Below are 17,926 nucleotides of genomic sequence, written 5' to 3'. Positions count from 1 at the left end.
AAAAACTTGATGACGTCAGCTCAAAAGTTTGTGGAATAAATCATATCTAAAATGTACAAAATATGATGAGTCTGTACTTGTGATCTATCACTCCATTCATATTTTTTGGATTTGCATATACAGGGTGACTCAAAAAAATTAATGAATGCGTAAATTTATTTTACTGATTTACTCAAAAACTACAAAACCGAATGCTTTGAAATCTTGCAGATGTTTTAAGGTTATAAAGAGCATAATAAATGTTTAGTCAAAATATATTTGCTTATCCCCTCCAAAAAATTGATGACGTCAGCTCGAAAGTTTGCCGAATAAATCATATCTAAAATGTACAAAATATGATGAGTCTGCGCGCATGCCCTTCTGGGGACCCGAACCGGCAATCACGCCTTCGGTCGCCCTCTCGAACGAACTCGTAAAGCAATATACCCATAGACGCCATGAGCAGATATGGGCGACGTTGAGCAGCTGTCGGCATAGTAGAGCTTGTATGGCGACACCAGACCGTAAGTTGACAAAATTTTATCTCTCACTTTCAAGGGACAAACTGCGTAAACTGGTAGGATTCCTTACGGGACATTACCAGTTTAACAAACATCTACATACGATAGGGGTAGTAACAGACCCAATCTGTCGTGGATGCAATGAAGAAGAGGAAACAGCTGAGCACATTCTTCGTGAGTGTCCAGCCCTAGCCTCCTACAGGGAATCCATACTAGGGGACATCTGGCCTAGTATGGCAAATATCAGGGAGTTTCCACCCTCTGCATTACTCAAGTACATTCAAGCAGTTGGATGGCTTGACGAGTAGAGGAGCGGGAAAACACCCTGATATGGACTTGGGGAAGGTACAAAGGGCCCAAAGGCGAGGCCTAAGTGCCGGCTGGCTACGGTCAGCCCCCATAAATTAAGAATCCAGAATCCAGATGATGAGTCTGTACTTGTCATTTATCATTCCATTCATATTTTTTGGATTTGCATATACAGAGTGACTCAAAAAAATTAATGAATGCGTAAATATATTTTATTGATTTAATCAGGAACTACAAAACGGAATGCTCTGACATCTTGCAGATGTTTTAAGGTTATAAAGAGCATAATAAATGTTTAGTCAAAATATATTTGCTTATCCCCTCCAAAAACTTGATGACGTCAGCTCGAAAATTTGCCGAATAAATCATATCTAAAATGTACAAAATATGATCAGTCTGTACTTGTGATCTATCACTCCATTCATATTTTTTGGATTTGCATATACAGGGTGATTCAAGAAAATAAATGAAAGCGTAAATTTATTTTACTGATTTACTCAGGAACTACAAAACCGAATGCTTCGAAATCTTGAAGATATTTTAAAATTATCATAAGCATGGTAAATTTTTGATCAAAATGAATTTGGTCGTCCCCCCTAAAAAATTTATGACGTCACCACAAAATTTTGCTGAATAAATCCTATCTAAAATGTACAAAATATGGTGAGTCTCTTCTTGTGATTTATCATTCCATTCAATTTTTTTCGATTTGCATATACAGGGTGACTCAAAAAAATTAATGAATGCGTAAATTTATTTTATTGATTTAATCGGGAACTACAAAACCGAATGCTTTGAAATCTTGCAGATGTTTTAAGGATATAGAGAGCATAATAAATTTTTAGTCAAAATATATTTGGTTATCTTCTACAAAAAACTGATGACGTCAGCTCAAAAGTTTGCCGAATAAATCGTATCTAAAATGTTCCATTCATATTTTTGGATCTGCATATGCAGGGTGACTCAAAAAAATTAATGAAGGCGTGAATTTATTTTATCGATTTAATCAGGAATTACAAAACCGAATGCTTTGAAATCTTGGGAATATTTTAAAGTTATTATAAGCATGGTAAACTTTTGTTCAAAATGTATTTGTTCATCCCTCCTAAAAAAATTGACGACGTCACCCTTAAATTTTGCTGAATAAATCCTATCTAAAATGCAAAAAATATGATGAGTTTGTACTTGTGATATATCATTCCATTCATATTTTTTAGATTTTCTTAAGGGGTGGTTCAAAAAAATTAATGAAGTCAATTTATTTTATTGATTAAATTAAAGGCAACACTTATTATTAGTATTACACCCCAACCAACCCAATTTGGTAGACACAAAATTTGTTAAAGGAAAAACTCGGTTGAAACATAAGGGTAGCACGCTTATTTACATCGACTTTAACATTACAGACCTGCATTTGTTTTATGCGCTCACTTGGTTCCGCGAATGTGGAATAGACATGTTTATAATCAACCAATTGTGAATTTCACCGTCAAGAATTAAAATAAAACCCAATGTTTTATATAATAAGCGGAAGTCGAAGCAATAAAACCGATGGTCGTTTTGTTTACAGTTTCTCTGTTTGACTCTCACGTATGCTGTTACGCTTGTCATCTTAAATTAAGAATGTTTATACATAAACGATTTTCAGTTGCCTTTCATATTACCAGACAGCGGATTTTTGTCGGGCTACGTCACGTTTAATCGGTGCTAATTCCATAAATATAATTAACGATTTATTAATCAAACGGCTAAGTAAATGAGAACGGGAATTAACAGCAGAGTGCAACGAAACAGCTTTATTCTAATCTCAAATAAACGAAGTGCAGTCCGCAATCGCAATAAATTCGCATCCCGTACGAGCCGTACCGAGTTTGGCCTTGCCTAGCCCGACAGAAATCCGCTCTCTAGATATTACACACCGGCGCCGTATACCTGAGTAAATTGTTTCGTTATTTTATTGATTATAAGAAATCAATATTCAAAACGACCCAATTCATTTTCCCGAAAATTTGGGAATACAATAATTTTATTCTTAGTATTACACTACATCTATCCCAACTGATATACGTGTCCTTGCAAAAATGTTGATGACGTCATCACAATTTTTTTTTAAATTCCCACTACAAAAATGTAATGTGAAAAAAAAACACAATAGGCATGCAGTCGTCAAGTTTCCGACAGCGAGGGAAGTACTGTCTAAACTCTTTAGACCAATTTTTTTTTTGAGTTATACCTATAAGCAATTCTAAAAATGGTGGGGATGATTAACCAAATTTTCTAACATCGTTCTACCATCTACACGATATTCCTAACATATTATTAACATACATGTTAAATTTTACAACGATCAGTTTGATGGTTTCGGAAATTATTTGTCTAGTAAAAATCGACACGACAGACAGATGGAAATGGAAATATTTTTTCGTACTCGGGGAGTCATGAAACGTCGAGAAAACATAAAAGCAACCAGTCGCCTGATGGACTCGATTACAATAGTTCCCTAGCTTACGCTCGGAAAGTCAAAGGTCATCAAAAAACAATTAAATAACTAGGGAGATAATTAAACGAACACAAATGCTATTAATTTTTGTCATTTCATTCTGAGGTTTCGTCTTGTGCCATTTTTAAATAGTCAAATGCCTATATTGGATGAAGTCGATCTACAAAAATACTACATACTTTCCATATAAAATACGGAATAAATTTATTAAATATAGATTAATTTTTGCCAAAAAAATGAATCACGTGTATAGTTTAAAATATTTATCTCAAAAAGTTCTCGTTTCGAATTCAAAATTTTCTGTAATCATGCTAGGCAATTTTGATTTTTGTCTACATTAGTTTAAGTAAGTGTCTATGGGATTATGAAAAGCCGCAGAGAGGAGGTGGAGAAGTCTAATACCTCCCGCTGGTGATAACGACAATAGTTTTGCGTGCTATAGTACATGTAAATGACTAGTTCATTGAACTTTTCGAAAGAGCAAACTGAGTATTCCTCTACCTGCAATCACTTCGCTGACTAAAAATCACGAAAGTGTCTCGTACTCCCTAACGCAATATCATTTGGATTTTTCCGGCAATAAACCGACTTCCATTACTTTTGCAACGTCCACAACGTGTTCAGGAACAAATACGCCCGCTAGTTCAACAGTATTTTCCATATTAATAATTATTATTGGTACATAACAAACGAATGCAATGCAAATTTTGCTTTTAATCTTTTTTTATTGTCATTAATTATAGCAACCGTAAACAGATGATTCGATCCAGACGCTAAGATTCGTTTGAAACTATTTGTCTACTATTAATTAATTCTTTGTTAAACTTTATTACTACATATGAAAAAAAAATGTGTTCACCACGGATAAGTGAGCATTTCGTTGACACATCGGGGTTTGCGTACTCGGCAGAGAAGCCTGATTGGCCCCATTTAATTTTGCTGTTGATGTTCGCCAAGTGGGCTTAATTCGAAAGTACATGAAAGTAGACCCTAAGGTACTGTAAACTGATGATTTAAAATTCCCATCACGTAGTGAATAATAATAAAAATTATAAATTAATCTTTAAAAACACCGCTTCACTTTTTTCTGTTACATTTTTGTTTTTTTATATTTGCAAAATAAATAATAAGGCAGTAAAGCAAGAAAATGTTTTTGAATACTAATTTTCTATATTTTTAAAATATGTAAATAAAAACTACTGTTTTCATTAGAACCAAAAAATGTTGTTTGAACTACAATATAAAAACTGAATTCGAACGTTTGTGTCAAATTTAACTTTTTTATGGAATTTATTTCGTGCTTTAAGTACACACGGTACTTACATATAACACTATTACAAAACAAAACAAAAAAAAAAAAACAACAAAAAATAACAATCTGGCAGTATCTTACATTTTTCTATTGTTTCTGTGATTTTGAAAAATAATATCGCGACTATCATCTTAAAATAAATAATAAACAAATAAAGAATTTGTCTTTTGTAGTCATGGGTCGCTAGGTAAACGCAGTAAGTTCTTAGTAATTACCTGCACTTAACCCCCGCTTAACAACCACCGTTGATATTTGATATTACTGCAAGCGGCCATTATAAATTCCGGTAATTTATCCGAGATAATGTATATCACTGTGAGGTGTGTCTCCTAATAGCCTACCTGCCTCACATCGGTTGCAGTTGCAACCACACAACTCGTGTACACAGCGCGTCCCTTGCAACACAACCCGTGGTCTTATTAATTGCTTCTGCTCGACTGAATAATTACTCCGGGTCAAGGATGCCCGGATTACCCCGGACTCATTACCGAAACGACAGTAGCGCTTTTTCACCGCAAACCCTCGCAAATTCGTGCCGTTTTGCAACAATTTCTGGTTCATCTTGTACGCAAGGAAATTTGATTTAATTGCGATGGCAACTATTGTTTATCGTATTAACGTGAGGAATTCAATGGGGAAGAGAACAATGGTAGTCGGTCGGGAAGTTAAAGTACCGCCCTTGATTGTTTTCTCGGTACATAATTTGAATATTAAACAAGACGCATGGCCGTCGCGTTATTACGAGTGGAATAGGAGTGTGCAACGTCTAATTATCATGTAGCGATTTAAGTGGTAATTAACGCTTTTAAAGCTGACTGTAATAAGCGCCTCCAGTTCATCGCTTTTATTTTTTTATCAATAACTAAACGGCACTACAATGTATCAAGTCAAACGATAACCCATAATTTCTCCGTAACCAGTTATTACGAGTCGCTTGCGCCATTTTTGGTAACGTGTTGCAAGTTGGAGAGCCAATCTCATCACCTCAAAACAATTTTAATTACCGCTTAGTCCGGTCGTTCATTAACTAGAACAATACGTTAGTTTTTAGAATAATTACTCTGTAGATTTATTTTATTGCCCGCGTAATTTGCTTCAGACATTTTTAGATTAAATAAATTAAAACGAATTATGAGTTCATTATGAAGAACTACACGGCTAACGCATACTTCTTGTTGTAACAAAATATATGGTAATCTCCTCTAAAAATCTAATTAATTAGTAGTCGCTGCTCTGCGTTTTCTTCTTAGAAATTTAAGTATACGACGCTCATATGAATTCATTTTAACTAAGTAAATGAGTAAGACACTTACAAAAATAACTGTGTGGGGTTTTATTAACCGTCATAATTACTCCTCTGCAAAAGTGGTAGCATAAAATTATTTTAAAATATAAAAACTATTTTCTTAAAAAATTTTCGTTGTTTAATTGTGCTATAACAAGCACGTCTTTATCCGTACGTCATGGAAAATTTCAAAAAATAGATAGGCTTCGCTGTGTAAATTAAATTTAACGCAACAGTGAATTATGGGGTTTAAAACCAACTGTCAATGTACGAGCACCAAACTTCATTTTCTTGGAATACAATAGGTACTCATGGATCTTGGAGCATATTTTTTAATTAAGATATATTAAAAAATATATTTATTTAAATATAATGGGCAGAAGAAAAGAAATTTTTGTTTATTTGCCAGGTACCTGAAAATTCTTACCCTCACTCACTTTCCTACACAACCTGTTCAATAGCGTTAATATGGCATCGGGTAATTTCTACGAGTATCAATCTACATAGAGTTATAGACCCAAATGTTCAACAAGCTCCAAAAATCGTTAAGTAGTACCTACATCTCATATCTACTTTAATCATATGGAGATTGACTTTGAAAAAAATTCTGTTCTATAGAAATTTATAAATACTAGAAAGGGACGTCTAGAATTCCCATTTTTGTGACTGATGGGGAACATGTAATATATAACTATTCTCTCGCTCCTGAAGTATAATTTTGTTTTTTAGAACAAAGATAGGTAATATCACTCACAGTAAGAAAAAAAAGTGGTGGTTGCTCAATGTTCCTCTTATAAAATGTTGTTATACAATTTGATTATTTTCCGAAAATTTGGATGGCTAGGAGGCAATCAAGGCGGGTTCATGGACCGCAAGTATACAGGAGTATCAAATTTAAATAGCGTTTACCATGGAAAACAGCGGTAATGTCATCAAATTGTTGATGTTGATAATCAACTAAATTTTGGTTAGCGTTTTACCACCTACAAAATAATACATACATACAAACAACAACAATCAGTCTGGTAGTTTCTGAGATTCTGTATAATAAAATAGACATAGAGGACAGACAAACGCTAGAAAGGCGGCAGATAGATGACAGAGAGAAGACAGGCATTTTACAGACAGCTGGAAACGGGATACCCATTTTTCATACTCTAGGGGTTACGAAACATGGGTAAAACATAAAACCAACAGTTTAACAGATGGATTCTATTAAAAGTCAAAAGGCACTAATTCTCATATCTCTAGCAATTATTATTGGCTAATATCTATTTTATCGAACTTCTAGAAAGTAGAAGGTAGTCTCACCGGTTTATATGTATGAAATCAGAAATTAAATGAAGACATCGATAATCCAAATCAAAATAATATCATTTGTAATTTTTTTTTCTTTACGGCCTTTGGTTAATCTCACACACAACTTTACTCATACCGTTTTACTTTACTTGTTGACGTTTAGCTGTGGCGATTCGCAGAGTTCTTACGTTGACCCATTAGCCCCTTACTCATAGAAAAATAATATTGTTATCTTTTACTGAAGGCTTTGTCTACTTCCATGTCTTTAAAAACACGATATTCTTCATGGTTTATTGTTGTAAGCCTAGGAAGTATTGTAACAGGGTCCATCCGGTGAACGGGTCTATGTTTATGTCTCGACGTTTCATAAGCCTTAGAATATGAAAAAAATAGGTCTCCTGTTTCGGTCTATCTGTCGGTCATCTCTCGTTTGTTGTCTGTTTGGATCGATTATTATCAAATTTTATGTGTATGTAAATTGGGAATATGCAATTGGTTAAGCGCTAATCAAAATTTATCTGATTATCCCCACCTAAAATTGACGTCACATGAGAATTTTGTATAATATCTAATTGTTACGTCAATTTTGTAAAATAACATACTTTTGTACTTGCGGTTTATGAATCCGCCTTCATTGTTTAGTCCAGGAATTCAGATTTTCGCAAAAGATCATCCAAAATGCAAACATTTTATAACAGTTTCAGAGGGACGAGGAGCAGTGGGCGATTAGTTCAGTTGTTGAAGCTTCCTGGTGATAATGGGAAGGTCGCAGGTTCGATTCTCTCATGTGCCAATTTCTTTACCCTGTGGCTGCTATTGTCTATATTATACTCGTATTTTTAACGTATAAGGGTTATCATTATCATAATAGTTATTTATGTATTGAGGGCATAATAAAGGAGATTATGACACGAGGGAACGTTTAAAGCCCTACGAAGGAGGGCTTTTAATTCCCCGAGGGCCACAATCGAAAATTATAAAATATTATAAAATATTTCTGGTTCTTATTTTGATGTTGCTGTGGATACCACGTTGTATATTTGTTAAATAATTTGATTTTCAAAATACAAATTGAACGGAAAACGTTTATTTTAAAGAAATTTTTGAAGAATTTAAAATCGACCAGAAAATGATTTGATGAAATATTATTTTCTCAATTTTAAGTAATAAAAATGTTTAATATCAAAGCTTGTTTGAATAATGAATAATCAATCGTTGCTTAGCATTTTTGAGTAATTTGTGCCATAAAGACCAATTAATGCCCGCATTTGGGTGCGTATAAACAAGATTATGATTCTAAAATAGAATAAAACAAATAAAGTTTCCAAAATTAAGTTTTATAATTTTTAGATGAATCTAGATCTAGATTGGTGTCACTGCACTTCAGGGGCGACAGAATTTCTGTCTAAATAACAGTAGACTTTTTTATTTTTACTTACTGAATGATCTAAGGAGAAATCCGAATGTATTTTCTGTATTGCCACAATTTAATATTTCATCCGGAGAGGTAACAATATGAATAATAATGGTTGTGCATTTGACGCTAGGGGAGTCCAGTACAAATAACATTTTCCACGTAATCATACCAGTTTCTTAAAAAACAATCCACGTATTCTTATTTCCCGAGCTAAGAAAGTATTGTAATAGGGTCCATCGGAGGGCTGGCTACTTTCATGTGTGCTCAACAGTTCATGATCCCTAGAGTACGAAACAATAGGCGTCCCACTTCCATCTGTCTATCTGTCTGCCTGTCGGTCTGTTTGCTGTGTACCATCTGTGTCTGACCTGACCAGACCGGACCGGACCGGACCGGACCGGACCTGACCTGACCGACTGTTGTCAAGTTTTATATGTTTGTTAGGAAAATCGTGTAGATGATGGGACGTTTACCAAAATTTGCCTAGCCATCCCCAGCAACAACGTGATGACGTGAATTTTTCATATTAAGCAGGATTTAAATTTTATAATATTTATACGTTACACCTGTGCTTGTAGTTTATTAATCGGGCTTGAGGCTCTCTCTGAGACACCTAGATTTTCGCAAAAAAATCTAAATTATATAGCAACCTTTTATATTATTCTTCAACTAATTGCATACAGTTTGTGACTTCGAACTTGTAAAGGGAAAATCGTGCATGTTCGATTATCTAATGGGTTTTGTTTTGGTTCTGACACTGTTACTACTATTATCTATATTTTTAACTGATCAAATCAATAACGGTACGCCCTATAGTTTCATTGTTAGTATTCCACTTAACGTGTCGGAATGGACATAGGTGTCCTTCCTGAAATGTCAACCGGAACTTTTTAAATTGGGAAAACTCACTAGAAATACAGGCATAGCATTGTGCTTTATCAATGGATTCATATTTTTGGAGCAATTCTCAATCCGTTTCCTACTATGTGTGAAGAAGTGCATTCCATACGAAATATAAACAAGTTATCAGAGTGGGTTTTGGTAACATAATGCGTTCAAATCAAAGGTATTGGCGGAGTATCGGTCACTAAAGTGTGATACATTATTGAATTCAGAAAAAAAAGTTCCACAAAAATATCTAAAAAAAATTATCAGACGTGCTAATTGATTTATATCATTGTTAAAGTTGTAATGTTGTTTGTATTTTTAAATTTTTATTTAAAGACAATATTTATTTTTATGTCGTTAAAATAATAATTCAAAATTTTTAAACTATGACGTCAAACGTAACAAACGGTAACCTAGTTCTACAATAATATTCCGAACAGTTTTTACATTGTAAAAATTTTAATTTGTTAAACTAAATCTCTGATGTGCAGACAAAAAGACTAAAGCCGTTCTTGAAAGGCAGCTTTAAATAATAACATACTAGACGGTTTTTTTTAACAAAATGCGCAAGGGATGTACGTATCAGTTTTGTGACCCCTTTTACGTTTTTATAATATTTTATCGGACTACATGACTCCGAAAATAGCACTCAAACATTTTCAAAACTTTTTCTAGTTATTTTTTCCAAACTTTTAAGTATCTAAATATTTAAGCACGTATTGATTGCCTGTTTTTCATTAATCGGGAATGTTGTATCTATTGATATGGTCAATATGTTGTCCCAAATTTGTGTCGTGCTTATATTTCGGAATACACCAAAAAGTGTCAGCAATTTTTTGCCCCCCTTGTCTTGATTCATCTAGTTAGAAAGTGTTATCCAGTCGTCTCCAGTGCGGCGATTTTCTCGGTAATTTTTCCCGTGTCTCCTAATTTGCATTAGTCGCGGCGCGTTTTTGCGATATTCTCGTTTGGAGCTTTTTTCTTAAACTCGTTATTCTTTTCACCTACGTGGATTGTTCGAATCGGATTAAGTTCGTCTCATTCATGCTTCAGTTGATTCCGGTATTAATTGAGGCAGAGGTCGCGGATGACGCGTGATCTGGGGCTCAAACCGAGACTAATCATTTTTTTTACGTACGCTCCTGGGAATGTAAATATCAACTTATTTGCACTAGGTAATAGGTTTTACCCTGATTGGAGCTGTTTTGCGTCGCGATAAATTCGGATGTGTCTACCTAAATGAAGCCGCTTTGTTTTAACAGGCAACATTTAGAAACTGGGTCGTTCAAAACTGGTGTTTTCATCATTTCAACAAGTCAAGAATTCTTGATTAAAACAAGCGGGGATCGATTAAACTGAAATAAAAGAACGAAACATGTTCTTTCATTATTTTTAAGTGGCTTCATCATACTTGATTGTTTGTAACTGCTCTCGCAGTCGTTTCCCAGAAGAGGCAAGAATGTGTTTTTGGTTCCTTGTGGCTTTTTACGCTTTTAATAAGATAATTAATTTCCTGTTTTGAACGGGGTTATAAGCAACAATTAGTTTAATTTTCTGTACATTTAATATGTAATTTCGAACCATCTAATTAGTGGTAATAATTATCAAAATTCAAGGCGCAATCATTGTAAAGTTGATGATAATAACTTCTTCGCAGACGGTTCGTGATTCAAGGTATTAATACTCCAGTTAAGATTAAGATATAGCATGCCAAAAAAAAGACTACTTGTAAAATGAGTAATAATTTTGTTTAAGCGGGCATTAAGAGCGGAAATTATTAAAATTTCTTTATTTCAACCGTTTTTGCGACTTGTTTTTTACGCGTTAAACCTCGTCTAAAAACGTTTGCTTTTCATCTAAATGAAACACTGTAAGTTAAAATCGTATTTCTCCAAAATTTTTCCTAGAACTATCAACTCTTACCATATATTTAATATAAAATGGCTAATCCACATATATTTGACTTTTCAGCAGCCTAAAACAAAATTATTTTTAGCTCTAGACAGTGTTCTCTTTTTGTAAGTTTCTTTGTTTTCTCACGTTTTTTGTTTTTAGTAAACGCTACTTAAATTTTATAAAATAGCATACTCTATACTTAGTAGTTTATGAATCCGCTTTGATTTTTCACCTTAGGTATCATCATATGTATTATCAGTATAAAAGCATTGACGTGTGGTGAACTCCGAGGCCGTGCTGGAAAAATGTTCGATGACTCGCAGACCATAATTACGAAAGATACATCCCATTTTCTTGAAAATTTGAGATTACAGCAATGTTGCGTCCACTTATATTTAATAATAATAAAATACGATTGATCATAATAGCAGCTATTTATCCAAAACATTATTCAAGATTAAAAACGGTGAAAAATTAGCGACTGTTGCTAATTTCAATGTGAACAATTTTTATGCATTTTTAACAGTCTACACATATCATTACTTTAAGTTATAAGAGTTATCATAAAAAGATAAATAAAATTCAGAAAATTAAACTTTATTACTTTTCGAAGCATGTTATTATTGGCATTTCTCTTCGGCTCCATGTTTAAAAAGCAAAAAATCAAAAACTAAGAACCAAAATTTCAAACATGGTGAAATCCACAGAATTATCCCTTATTAAATGTATGTAATATATGTATGTATCTTAGATATTCCGCCAAAAATCACAGCAAGTTTTATCAAAAATCACGTAATTAATCCAAGTCATACTTCCGGTTCCGCGAACTCGTTAAGACTGGTTTCGATCCAATATGCCCACTTCCGACCCTCTTGTTAAGCGATTTTTTCCCAGAAATACCCATTTTTATAAATTCACAATAACAACAACGTGTTACAAATTATACTCTATGATAAGGTAACTGTAAAAATAAATTTTTAAAATTTTTTTGAATGGTTCAGCGCCTCGGAATGACCACAAATACCAAACGAATCGAGTTTGAAATTCCTAGTGGTTTAAATTTTAAACAATTCAAAGGAATGTTTGAGCCCATGAAGCTTTTTGGAAGAACTTAAGAGAACTTTGGAGAGCTCTGGTATTTTGTTTTTGCCGTGCAATAAAACTTGACACACTTTCTTTTAACAACTAAATTCTAGGCCAGTTGCTTTGAAATTTACCACGTGTTTGAAGTTATCATCCGTTAGACAGACCGCTAACAAAAATTAACTGTCCATCCCCACCAAAACTTTGATGACGTTATATTCTAAAAATGTGCTAAATGAATGGTATTTAAAATATCTACTTAACATATGAGCGAAGTTCTTTCTAACTACTAACTTCAGACGAATTTTTTACATCCCGAGCGTAAACTAAGAAGGTATTATACTGTAATAGGGTTCAGTCGGTGAATGGCTATTTTCATGTTTTCTCACTGTTAGATGAGTCGTAGGACAGGAAGATGTCCCTTTGTCGTGTCGTCTGTTTCTCGTCGGTGTCGATTTTTATTGAATGTCTAACACACAACAAAAGAATTCAAAATCGTCACAATTTTTTTTTTTTAATTTACCTCGATTTTTATTTTACTATAAAAGTCAGAAAAAAATACATACCTACTCTGCAGGTTTGAATATTTATTATTATTGATTCGTTTTATTTTCTTAAATCATTTTCTGTGTTCTGTTCATTAAACAGATTTTTACGTATTCTGTAACAAGCTATTAACCATGAGCCTGCTTTAGATAATTTAGTGGAAAATAATCAAGAATTTGTTAATAAAACTAACCCCCAACATTTTATCAAATTTACGTAAAAACGAACAAAGGAAAGATAGTATTTTTTTTTAAGAAAAATATGCAATAATCTACTAAAATTAAATAGTGAAACCAATAGAGATATATTTTTTTAAAACAATGCATTTGAGGTGTTATTGTTATTTCCCGTTTGCAATTTTAATATCAATACTTTTGTCTAATAAATAAAAACGTTGTTCGAGGTGTCTTCTTTGAGATGATTCACCCTGCATCGTGTAGATAATCAAAATTTATCTAATCATCCCCACCAATAAATTGATGACGTCACTTCAAAATGTTGCATAGTAAATGCTATTTAAATTTTATAAAATACCATACTCCTGTACTTGTAGTTTACGAATCCACCTTGAGTTTGTACCCTAGGAGTCAAGATTTTCTTAAAAAATCAGAATTGTAATAATTTGGAGCAATTTCAGAAGAACAATCTTTAGCTTGGTTCAGTGGTTAGAGCATAATGCTAATGACACGAAGATCGTAGGTTCAACCTCTTCACGGGCCACTTTTTTCTTTTGAGTGATATTATCTAGATATTTTATTTTTTTCTCAAAAACTAGATTTGTTCTGTTGTATTTCAGGGTTGAAGGAAGTTCTTTTCAATAACGCGAGGCCATTTATTTCTGAAGTCACCGTAATCGTATCCTGGTATCCTCAGTTAGAAGTACGTATCTTAGTTTATTTTGAAGTATTTTGTACACAAATATTTTGTAGTGCTACATTTTGTGGTTAGATAAACAAAAGTAAGCTTAGTATGATTTTTTTGTAGTAGCAATAAAATTTAAACGAAAGATACACAAATTCTAAAATATAATCATTTTCAAATGACATTTCAATTTTTTCCTCTCCATCCAACGGATAGTTTCATGTTTTCTTGACGTTTCTAGTCCTTCGATTATGCAATGGTAAATCTCCCGTTCCCGTCTACCTCTCGTCTGTCTGATTTTATTAGACTTTCCAAAACTACTGGGCTGATTATTATGAAATTTTAAACATATTTTATGAATATCGTGTAAATGAGAAAACGATACGCAAAATTTGTCCGATCATCCCCAAATCAACAATTTCATGACGTCATCTAAAAAATTTTCAAAGTAAGCGTTATTTAAATTTTATAAAATAATACCCTTCTAGAGCTGTGGTTTACTTTTTTTTAGCTCAAAAATCCAAAATAAAAAAATCAAAATCGTGTAATACAATATCGAATTATCTGAAATTTGGCAAAAGTTTTAAAGTCATCCCAAACATAGTAAATCGGTGATAAAAATTAATCAAAAACTTGATGGCGTTATTTAAAATTAGCTTCTTGACACAACACAGCAAAAAACGTTGGTAATGTTTTTCCTACGATTTATATTTTTGGAAGCTGAAAATCGGGTTCCGAAATTTCCATAAATAATTGAGATATTGGTTTTTAAAAATAGATGTCACCAAAATTTTAAAAAGAAAATTATGATAAACTATTTGAAAATATTGCATTCCATAGAAAAACTTGTTAACAGTTGTACATTTAAAATTTTATAAGAATAACTCTGTTAATAATGGAGATATTACATTCTGAACATGTATTGAAAATCCCATGCGACTCCTCTTAAATGCAGTTATAATTAAATCAATACTTGCTACTGCTTGTTTCTTTAAGTAAAGGAATTAATTGTTTTCTTCGTTTTTCATTTTTAGTAATTAATTAATTTTTTTTCAAAAAACTGACTTACACACTTTTTATTTTTTGCAAATAAATTATTACTGTTCAGTTGCGTTTTAATTAAGAAAGCATTTTCTTCGTTTAGAAACGCGTCGCATTTATTCCATTTGGCAGTGTCTTTGTGGGAAAACGAGAGCTGACAGTTGCATGTTGTTGAAGGGCACAGTTGGAGGGTTCCACCCCATGTCACGTCCAATTTTAATTCGGTCTGCAATTACATTGCAGTGACCCGTCTAGACCTGCAGGGTACTAATTTGAATCGTGTCCGTTTTTGATGCCAGAACAGAAATTAACTTGAGACACGAATAAGAAAAGGTTGGGCTATTAAGCGAATTAACTAAAGCAATTCATAAAATTAAAGAGGTGCAATTAAACTGTCTCTTTATCAGGGGACCATATTAAAGCATAGATAAAACTTACCTACCTGAAGCACAAAAAACGAGTAGAGAAATTTCCGAACAAAGCGTATAAGCCAGTTTAATGAACGCGGCGGTTTGGACAGAACACATCGAGTTCTCATTAAGGATAGCTGATAAAGAAAAGAAACCTTGTTTGGACTTTTGGTTGTTAAAGGGACATCGATTTTAAAATTAATTAAAAGTTTCTCAAAGAGGATTATGGTCTTATGTAGGGACTTGTTTCTCCTTTGTCTGAGTCAAAGGTGGGTTCAGACTCGGGGGTTGACCTCGTAAATTAAATAGTGCACAGCTTCTTGCTACACCCTCGCTTCCCAATTACAGCTACTTATTTAGGGATTACGACAAATTTTTCCTTTATTAAAAATGAAATCCCGGGTAACGCCACCCTTGTCGATGACATCTGAAACTTTATTAAACAAGAATTATGATAAATCTACGAATAGAAAATTTATCATGGCGAAAGTCCAATTAAGTAGATGTGCGGAGAGGAATTAGGACCCTTCGCAGGCTATTAGAAAAAAATAGCAAAAAATCAATTAAAACTTTAACTAAGTTAAAACCCAAGCAACGATCAAAAGATCTCTCTAAGTTGATTAAGCAAGCCAACCCTCTGAATTCCTTCGAAAGAAATTTTCCTTTTCAACACATAAAACCTTTTCAGTGAATTTTCTGGCCCATTTGAAATTTGAAGCGAATTTACAGCGACGAACACCTACTTGTATTAAAATAAATGTAGAGGGCACTAAGTTTAATCAATTTTTATTTACTTCTGAATTTTTTATGAACTGCAAATAATAAATGAACGTAGTGGATATCATACAGATGATATAACAACCACTTCGAACCGTGTTTAAGGGTGTAGAGTGATTGATCAATATTGCGTGTAAACAAGATACAAACTCTGATATACGAAAACTTACGTATGATTACTAGTGCACTAACAAACACAAAACAAACGTTTGTAAGAGAGATGGCACCATTATTGGGGTGATATCGACTTTTCTACCCAAGTTTGGCGTCGACAGCGTTGTAAACTGTAACATGTCGTCAAGTGATATCACCCTATTACCAAAAACTGACAACGTAAATTTATTAAACACATAATTATTCATTTGTTACACCAATATCGGAAGAAAATTAGTAAAAGTTCAAACGTCCAACATTTTCTCTTTTTTTCAATCCTAAATTTTATCTCATACTTAAAGTTTTAGATATAATTATGTAATAACTAGGATACTAAGTCTATATTATAAAATATAAAGAATAGCTGAAAAGTCTTTGGATATTTATTTTTCTCTTTCTCGATTTCTTTTCGAAAAATTTTAATTCGTTCTAACATTTTCCTTCTCACGATGGATAATTCTAAGATTTGCGTACAGTTACCAGTATTTAAGAAATTTTTAGATTTTTGTAACAACGTTTACGGGTTTAAGTTAAAAATTTCTAAAAAAAATCCAATACATGTTTCTAGCTCTTATCAATATTGTCCGCGGATCTTTACTTAGACATTTAAAATCCGTATAAAATCTTCTACCCACAATTTTCGTTAAAACATCTTTAAGAAACAATTACTATTACTTGCTCCCCAATTAAAAATATGTTTTAAATAATTTTTGAAGGATTCGTCACATCTGCGTATAATTCGCATTTGAGAATAATTCGGACTGAGTGTTTTGTTAGTTGAAGCATATTAAGGCCTGATTTATTAAAAAATAATCATTCCTGGAGAGTAGTAAAATTTTCTGTGGGTGTAGGGGTTTGTTTAATATTTAAAAGTAAAATATTTGGAATTAGTGGTAATTTTGTATTTTTGATTGTCAAAATAAAAATGATATTATTGTGGATTTGAAGTACTTAGTAAAATATCCACCAAACGACTTTTAATAAATTTAAAACTAAATCCATAGAAAATTTGAGCTTTTTAGTTCACACAAGAGCAGGTCAAATTTATAAATTATTATTATTAGGAGTGCCAAAATACGATTCCGGAAGACTCTAGATAAGCCTATCAGAAGTCATTTGGTTTGACTATTTCAGTACCTACTAGAATTTTTTTTTACATCCTTAGATAACCCTTGACCTGCATCCACCATTTTTTAAAGTTATTACATCAGTTTTCACTCTTCCATCGTCATTATTTAGTTCCGATTAGAAAATCGTTGGCATTACCTCAAAAAATTATTAAATGAATCTTTACTGAAAATAAATTAATTGGCTCGTATTATTTTCATTTGATTAATATTTGGAGACCTTCGTTAAATGTTTTCTCTTTGTCTGGTATATGCTTTCACCAGTGGCAGCTCGTGACCTTCTGAAATGGGGGGACACAATTTGATTGATCAGTTGAATATGAAGATATAAAACAGGCTGTTATTACCAGTTAATAGACGAAATTGTGTGACGGAAATAAATACAAAAATACATTCAAGAATAGTAAAAAAGTACTTGTCCACATACCTTTGGTTTTAAATCATTACTGAGGAGACACACAAAACAAAACAATTTATTATTTTCTTCACAAGCGCACATCCAGGAATATTTATCATACGTGT

At 32.9% G+C, this 17,926-nt stretch overlaps 1 long non-coding RNA gene across 1 annotated transcript; it reads left to right on the top strand.

Moving 5' to 3' along the window:
• The first annotated feature begins 353 nt into the window (after nucleotides 1–353).
• On the top strand, nucleotides 354–658 carry LOC135129089 (uncharacterized). The gene is made up of 2 exons (XR_010280507.1): nucleotides 354–485; nucleotides 538–658. It is a non-coding gene; the product is annotated as an uncharacterized LOC135129089 (long non-coding RNA).
• The last annotated feature ends 17,268 nt before the right edge of the window (nucleotides 659–17,926 follow it).

The sequence above is a fragment of the Zophobas morio genome, unplaced genomic scaffold (genome assembly GCF_036711695.1).
Source record: "Zophobas morio isolate AGI-343-1 ecotype UQ-CSIRO unplaced genomic scaffold, CSIRO_AGI_Zmor_V1 ptg000014l, whole genome shotgun sequence".
NCBI lineage: Eukaryota > Metazoa > Arthropoda > Insecta > Coleoptera > Tenebrionidae > Zophobas > Zophobas morio.
The sequence above is the reverse complement of the archived record's forward strand: the minus strand, read 5'-3'. Positions and strand labels throughout refer to the sequence as shown.